Source organism: Coregonus lavaretus (assembly GCF_964263955.1).
Source record: "Coregonus lavaretus genome assembly, chromosome: 17".
NCBI classification, from domain to species: domain Eukaryota; kingdom Metazoa; phylum Chordata; class Actinopteri; order Salmoniformes; family Salmonidae; genus Coregonus; species Coregonus lavaretus.
In genome coordinates this window covers 25190945-25199813 of record NC_140004.1, presented here as the reverse complement: position 1 = coordinate 25199813, position 8869 = coordinate 25190945, and the positions used below count along the sequence as shown (strand labels likewise).

At 47.0% G+C, this 8869-nt stretch overlaps 1 protein-coding gene across 1 annotated transcript in view; it reads right to left on the bottom strand.

Annotated features, from left to right (window-relative positions):
• The window catches only part of LOC311144347 (transcription factor COE2-like), a gene marked incomplete at both ends in the record, with an annotated part of 35834 nt that overhangs the window by 3743 nt on the left and 23222 nt on the right, over window positions 1-8869 (bottom strand). The window lies entirely within an intron of this gene.

The following is an 8869-nucleotide window of genomic DNA, read 5'->3' as shown; positions in this document are numbered from 1 at the left end:
AGAGAGAGAGAGAGAGAGAGAGGAGAGGTGGGGGGGGATAAAAAGGGTATAGGCAGGGGAGATGGAGAGGAGGCAGGGGAGATGGAGAGGAGGCAGGGGAGATGGAGAGGAGGCAGGGGAGAGGGAGAGGAGGCAGGGAGATGGAGAGGAGGCAGGGGAGAGGGAGTTAAGAAATGGTCTGAAGAGAAAAAGAGAATGGGAGTGAAATGGGACATGGTGAGATCAGGACAACTGGTATATGTGTGTCCGTGGATCAGATGCTTTGTCATTTTAGCCACAAATTTGGCCTCAATTTCACTGACACACCCAACGCTGAAATTAAACAAATAACAACATTGATGAGGAGAAATGATGGGGAGAGAGAGAAGCAGGAGCTGGTCAGCTAGCTATCCAATCCCACCCACTTTGTGCACACTGCAAATATAAGTCATGTTAATGGATAGAGTTTGTTTGGAGAGGGACTTCGTATTGGCTCCGCAGCCCAGGACCCTCCCATTCAATAGTAATCTCTCCTTCCCTCTCTCAGCTGCTTTCGCTCTCTTCTTCCATCACCTCCTCCCCTCCTCCCTTGTGAACAGGCCCTTGCTCAGAACGATCGCTTGCTTCCAAAACAGTGTCCAATATTTCTTGATTTGAGCTATTTCAGTGGAGGACAATCAATATTGTTGTTGGCGGAGGGTGATTATGATTTATCAGTGAGAGCTCGGACCTCCAACCTCTCCGCTCCACTACAGTTGGGCTCCGGGTGGATGTGTACAAAAGGTCACATAGCCTCTCCCTCCCTCTAACCACTTCCTCCTCTTTCTATCCCAATCCCCATCTCTCTCTCCCTCCCTCACTCCCCCTCCCTCCCTTCTCTCTCTCCCTCCCTCTCTCCATCTTTCGCACCCTCACTCCCCCTCCCTCCCTTCCCTCTCTCTCTCTCCTCTCTCTGTACAGTATCTATCATGCTGTCATGATTTATATGATATGTTACAGTGTGTTATGCTCAGTGTTTGAATCCAGTTGGCTTCATATCTGCTGATGAGGGATATATTGGATTATGTTCTGCTGTTTTCCACTTCTTTTAAACAGTGCACTTCAGGATCCTTCAGTATGTGACGTCTACCCTGATATATGATGGGGAACATTATATTAATTTGCTTCAAATTCATGTGGGAACTCCCATAAAGAGACTTTGCAAAGTAATTATGACAACATTACCGCGGGCTCCTTTGTTGGGCTAAATGACTGTGGCCATGGCCCTGCTCTGTCCCAGACACCCTCCTCTCCCTGCCCGGCCACCTGCTCTTTGGTTCTCTGGCCACTTCAAGTGCACCCAGCCAGCAATGACCGCTCACTTCAACCAGTCACATTGGTGACATCACAGAAGGGATTAAGGACACACTGGACATGTAGCGACGACCCTCTGTGAGTTAGGACATGTTCTATGCCGACATCCCCATTGGTCAGTGTGCATTGGTTGCTCCTTCTTCTGACTTTCACCCATCATTCCCTCACTGTGTTTATTTGTGTAACACCACCACCACCACCACCACCACCACCACCTCTGTCCCCCCAAACCACATTCAGTCAACTTTTCACTCCCCTCAGTTCGGACGCACACAGCTGCAAATGCTGAAATTAAAGCGAGACGTTGGTGCATATATTAGCATGCATTAGCCACTTCCCCCTGCTCACTTAACATGCAAATCTCCCAGCCTCATCGCCTCGCACCTTCTGCCACACATTCATTTGCTGAATTATAATTAGACTAATCTTGCATAATTAATAAGAAGTCGAGGACCCTCTGTTTTTCACCTCTATTGTGGTCGCAAAAGTTTAATATCGGCGTTGTTTGTTTTTGTTTTGGTAATGTAATACGCCCACACACCTTCCCACCCATAGGCTAAAGAGGAGGAGGACTTGGAAAACATTGATCTGGATGTCAGAAGGAAACTGTGTGAGCGGAGGAAGGTCCACTTTCAAAGGAGAACTCTATTAGCTACACTGTAGATTAGACTCAGAGGTATGTTTTAGCAGCTCTGCCTCTCATACTCAAAGTGGTTATTCCATAAACATACACAGTCACTGGAATTTATTTTCCATTCGATCATATTTTCCATTCGATCACTATTTAATTTGGAAATTATTTTTTTTCGGAAAGGGGTAACTTTTTGTAACTAGTTGAGATGCCAGTTTAATATTTTAGGAGTTGTGCAGTTGTCATCAAGCTATAACCCCTCCAACTGGTGTTCCCCACTACCCTCCTCAGAGACCCTGACTAGGAAACACAAACAAAAGGTAGGCCCAAGTCTTAAGCCTTGGGATCAATTTCCACACTGGCTCCATGGGGAGTCTTTTCCCCCTTAGTCTTCCCCTCTGTATCTCTGTCAAGGCCTCCAGATCCCCTTTGTCTGCATCTGCTTCAGTTCCCAAGACTAAACACAGGCCTCACAGTGTGGGGCAAGCAATCCGCAGGGTGACAACTTGCTTAACTAAAACGAGTTCAAAAAAAATAAAGAGTAAGTCATGACACTGCAGTAACAGCAAAGTTACAAACTTAAGTCTGTAATTGTTTTATTCCTACATGTTCACCTATGCATTGACTTGCCGTCAGACCACGTTCAGCCTTAGTCAGTCCTATCTGAGGCATCTGTTACACGTAGCTAAGCCTTTACATATGGCCTTAATCATACTGCTAGAACAAAAGCTGCACAGGACCCCTAACAATAACTTTTATTGGCATTTATCAACCTTAATTACTACTGACATGAACTGCCATGTCACAGAGACACAACACATCACTCTCTATCTATGCTGATTAGACACAAAGCTGTATTAGTGTCAATAGATCTTTACGCTATGATACATAGATTTATTACAGGCTTCATAGAGGTCATATGAAGCTGCCACACAACTAGACCAGTTCCTGCAGCCTTGTCTTCCTGTGGGACATCAGTCCTTCTCATGTGAGACTAGTCCTCTGGTTTCAGACAGCTGCATTAATGATGACATAATCATATTTCAATAAAAGACTTGGGAGGGATTTGAACTATGAAAGACAGAGAGAAAGGACTAAAATTGAGATATTTAGTCTGGCAGGGTGGGAGAGTCTCTGGTAGGAAGAGGAAGGAAGGAAGGAAGGAAGGAAGGAAGGAAGGAAGGAAGGAAGGAAGGAAGGAAGGAAGGAAGGAAGGAAGGAAGGAAGGAAGGAAGGAAGGAAGGAAGGAAGGAAGGAAGGAAGGAAGGAAGGAAGGAAGGAAGGAAGGAAGGAAGGAAGGAGAGACAACAGGGATGGAGTGACAGGTCAGGAGCATGATCTTCCTTCTATCAGTATTTAGACGACAGGCGGAGGGACTGAAGGAAGTAGAGAGGAAAGGTGTGGATAGGTGGTGGGGAAAGACAAGGTTGAAAGAGTGAGAGAGAAGAAGAGAGGGAGAGACAAAAAGAGAACGAGAGGGAGAGAGGGGGGAATGTTGATGTCAGACATCCTCCCCATCGCCCCCCATCCTGGAAAAACAAAACAGTGTCCTGACATAGTGGGGGGGTTTAGGGGAGGAAAATTAGGAAACCAGATGTGAGGCATTAAAACATACTGACATGCTGAGGACCTTCTTCTGCCACACACTGAGAACAGTAACTCATACACACACACGCACACACACGCTCACATGTTCACATGCCACATGCAAGCACACAAACATTACATACACACAAACAAACTATAATGAACGCATACATTCGAATAGAAAATCAAATGCATGTAAACACAATTTAAAATGTAGGCATAAAATATGCATGTATTGGGTCAAGCAAGGTTCATGGCTCCTGGCTATTGGCTGAGTTCTGCATAGGCCAGAGTTGACCTAAGAATATTTCACACTGATGCAGAAATCTACAGATGGATCGTCATGCATCAATGTATGGATATGCATCCAAATAATACATGGAGTGGGTTGTGGTGAGGGATGGGGGAGGATTTTCTTTCTCCATGGGGAGAGTTGGGGAGGGGTGAGGAGGGGGACTAGGGAGGAGGTAATAAATACCCCTGGATCCCAGGGTCCCATGGCAGACTGGAAGCTAGACTGGTCACCAGGGTTAACACCCGGGGCACCCGACCTTTGACTCTGCTAATGGGGCACAGAGAACCCTCCACGAACTGATACCCCCTCTGTCGCATACCACCACGGGACATTTCACACCAGCCTACTAACCCGCTCCCTCATATTTTACTACAGAAATAATACTTAGTTTTGCACTCACCTTTACTTAACATACTTCATATAACTCTCACCCCCTCTCACTAACCCTCCCTCTGTCCAACTGCATCATTTTTTAAAGTAATCAACAACAACAACAACATTTAAGTAACCCTTAGCAACTTGTTTTAGCAGGGGTTTCCCTTATTTTTGTTTAGTTTTATTGGGTACACAGCTTTGCACCTCTGTCCTCTCAAATTTCCAGCAACCCCCACCTTTCCTAATCCCACCCTGTCATAATCTATAATCTGGACCCTGTAAATCTCTCATTGACGCCTGTTTTGATCCAGGGATTAAACCTGTCTTTATGGGTTGACAGTCAGGCATACCAACACCCACCGCCCTATGCACTAACAACCATACACTGACTGACATGAGATGGGTACACTAGATCAGTGGTGGAGGGAAGGACTCAGATTGACCTGTGGTATCAAAAATAGCAGCTAGATTAATTGGCGATGTGCCACACAGACTGAAACGGAGCATGGGGAATGAGGACTCTGTTTCTTAAAGTTTGACTGCTGGATTGGATGTGCCCCCATGGCCCGTTCTCCATTTCAGCCCAGTCCAGCCTCACCCCTGCGGCCCCAGCCCCGGCCCCGGCCCCGGCCCCAGCCCACCCCGTCTCTAAACATGAGAACTGTGTCAAAGCCAAACATTTAAACCACTAGTGCTGATTTATAGAGCTTGGTAGTGCTGTAAAACCACCCGGCTTACCACCGCAAAAGTGCCTCAGCTGAGGCGGGGCTGTGAGGTGAGAGGGGTGAGGGGTGAGAGGAGAGGGGGGATAGGGGGGAGGTTATAGAGAGACAGGGATGTGGGCTCATGGACCCTCCTGAGAAGTGTGAACGTGTACGTTTTGAACAATGCATCTCCTTGATCTTAAAATTACTTTACAATATCACTGCTGGCATGATGGTATTACTCTAATCTTTGAAATAGTTGAAAGTTATGTTCCAGTGTCCAACACTTGGCATAATAATGAAGGCTAGAGAGAGAGAGAGTAATAGGTATATGGATCTATGGATGGACAGACTGGCAGACAAATACACAGAGATCCAGGCAGGAGAGAACATGAGTCAGAATAGGGAATATACCTCCATCAGTGGCCTGACCTTTCCCAGCATGCTTTGTGAGTCTTATGGGATGAAGATTTAAAATACCCTCTCCACACTGTCACAGTGGATTTCTTGAGCAGCCCATTGTGCATGGACAGGTCTCATATACACCAGTACGGACCTTTACAATCCCCACACTACACCGGTGACACAAAACTGGCAGCTCTAACTGCAGCAGCATGAATAAACCCCAAATATAACATAAAGCTTCTACAGAACAGCAATATGGGCACATACTATATTGTGTCAAACAAATGTCAAAATGCACAAATGTACCACAGATATGTGTCATGTGCTCCCTCTACACATAACAATTATTCCTGGATACTGAGTCCTCCTTACTAATACTGTCAAAATGTATAGGCTATTATCAGCCGATAATCACCTTTGTAGTACTAAATATACCCACATACCACAGCACCTCCCAAACCTTCCTCAGAGAGGAATAAAGACAGAGGGATGGACGCTAGAGAGAAGGAGAGAGGAGAGAAGCAACAACAGAATGAGAAGAGATGTCTTCTTAATTAGCCAGTAATGATAAGATCTGACAAACAACATCTGTTTCCAGAGAGAGAGGGAAGCAGAGGGGGAGGAGGAGAGGGTGGGAGAGAGAGAGGGTGAGAGAGATGGATAGGAGGGAGGAATAGAGAGAGGCAGCTAGCTAAAGAAACCTGTGAAGGCAAGACAAGAGGGACCTGCTTGTATAAAGGAGTGGGGGGGGGACAGGAGGTGGACGTGTAAAAGAGAGAATGCTGTGTAGCGTGACACCATAGAAGAACGAACGAAGGAGTGAAGTAAAATGAAAAAGAGAGAGCGACAGACAGACAGGAGAAGATAATTCTGACAGGGTTGAGGGAATCTAGGAACCAGGACGGAAATAACAGATAGAAAGGGGAAAAAAAACTGATCAAAATGAAGAGACGCAGACAGACAGACAGACAGACAGACAGACAGACAGACAGACAGACAGACAGACAGACAGACAGACAGACAGACAGACAGACAGACTGAGGGTAGGACTGGAAAATGGCACATGAGGGAGGGAAGGTGGGAGGGAGAGGTGGAACATGTGAAGAGATGGGTATGGAATCACTCAGAGGTCCAGGGTGCTGTAATTTACTGTCCGTAGCTAATCCACAGCAAATGTGTGGAGCTGAGGAGAGGAGCGGGAGAGAGAGGGAGGGAAGGAGAAAAGTGACGTAACAAAAGAGAGGAAAGGGGGACTGTTGGGCGCTCTGCATGCTGGGAGGCTGTCAGCACATCACCCCCTGCCCTTAGCCCTGACGGATTCATCAGGACACACACACCATAAAACACACACCATAAAACATCTGAATTGTTTTGTTTGTTTTCTACAAAAATAATATCAGAGGAATGCATTTGCAGACATGTGTTGCTCAAATGGTTATTAGATATTACAGAAATATGCAAGCTGCCTCAAATGCACCTTTATAGCAAGTTGTTCTGACTACACTATGACCACACTGTAGCAGGCATGCACATCGAATACTTCCCTCTGTATTTCAATACTTATGTTGTAGGGGTAAGTAGGGGTATATGTGAATGTTGTGCTTTGAGGCAGTTTGAGGTGGTGAGGGGGAGTACAATGTGGAGGATGGGGGAATATCAGGGAAATCCGAGTCCTTTCTGGGAAATAAATTCTCTCCAGATTGCTAACAGACAAACAAACAAACAGATCCATCCCACACACCCACACCCACACCCACTCTCTCACCCCTACCCACCAGCATGCAACCAAAGAAAACAGCCCCTGTTCCTAAACACCACTGCTAACTGGCCTCTGACTCTGGCCTCTGACACACACGTACTCTCACACACACACATGCACGCCTGCAGACACACACACATCCATGTACACATAACCCACACTCACTATCTCAAATACTCTCTAAAATAAATCAAGTGCCCCCCACTTAATCTCCATGCTGCTCTACCAAAGGTGAAACCTATTAGTGGCCAGACAAATGGGAAGCGGCTTTCCTCTCGCTCCCTCTCTCCCAGTAATGCAATGCCCGGCCCCAGCCACCATTTTGAGCGATGTGAGCCCCCCCTCCTAAATTCCCCTGTCCTTCTCCCACATTAGCCCATTTGCAGTCCATTCCCATTTCCTGTCAAAGCATTTCTCTGCTGCGCTCCGTTTCCGACTGCCCCCTCTGTGCGCTCTCCCTGAGAAAACAACCCAAGCCTGTTCTGAGTGTTAGGGTTCAAGCCACGACAACCAACCCAACGCAGCCCCGCACAGCCCAACACAGCCAGAGGTGACACAACACAATCCGGTCATCTAATCTACCACTCAAGGTTCACTTCCTGTCTGTATTTGAGTCGTGGGTCTTCCTGGTTCACATGAGACCACCTGCCCAAAACCTCATACATCACAAAAGATCTTCTGACTTTTTATACCACCCTGACTCTGAATAGATTTCTCTCTCTCTGTTTCTTACAAGCAGTACCTGTCAGTGAGTATTTGATATTCCAGACAGTTGCACCCTCTCCCTCTGTATGTCTGTGTCATTCTCCTCCCCTCATTGCCTCCTGGGAAGAGATATCCCCCACTCCTGTGCCAGCTGCTCCAACTGGTCCAGCCTGTGCTGTTGTGTGCAGTGGAGCTGCTGGGCCCTGTCTCTGTCTCCACTCACTGCCTGTCCCCTGCCTGAAGGGGCTCCCTGACAGGGGGTCTGGAGGGACACTACCAGCCACCAGGGAGACGCCTGTGACAGGGAAGTGAAGGGACTGGAGGGTGTGTGTGTGTGTGTGTGTGTGTGTGTGTGTGTGTGTGTGTGTGTGTGTGTGTGTGTGTGTGTGTGTGTGTGTGTGTGTGTGTGTGTGTGTGTGTGTGTGTGTGTGTGTGTGTGTGTGTGTGTGTGTGTGTGTGTGTGTGTGTGTGTGTGTGTGTGTGTGTGTGTGTGTGTGTGTGTGTGTGTGTGTGTGTGTGTGTGTGTGTGTGTGTGTGTGTGTGTGTGTGTGTGTGTGTGTGTGTGTGTGGTGTGTGTGTGTGTTTGTGTGTGTGTGTTGCTTTAAAGACAATACAGATGTGTGGCTGTAATTATGAGAATGTATTAAATCAGCATCTAGGTAGATTCTGCCTGTAGCTATAGCTGGCTCAGTGAGTGCCTGTGGGGGATGTATATGTTTTGGCTACCAGAAAGGGCACGCTTAGGACCAGACGTAGTGGAGATGAGCCTGTATAGATGGCTTGTCATGCTATTGATCTGTGTAATTCAGATGCAGGGATCCCCCGTCCTCTAAAATCAGGGCTCTCTGGGACACTTTTAAATGAGTCTAAGAAAGAACCACCATTGTGGAAAGGTCCAGAACACACAGGGGGTGATGGTGGTGGTGGGGCCCAGTATGTCTGTTAACTAGAATCTTCACCCTGACATGCACTGCTGCTGGTGACCATGATATCCACAGGTAAAGGAGATACAGATTCTGTGATTATGAGAAACAATCTTTAAAACGGACACTATTTACATCTCCAATAGTACATAC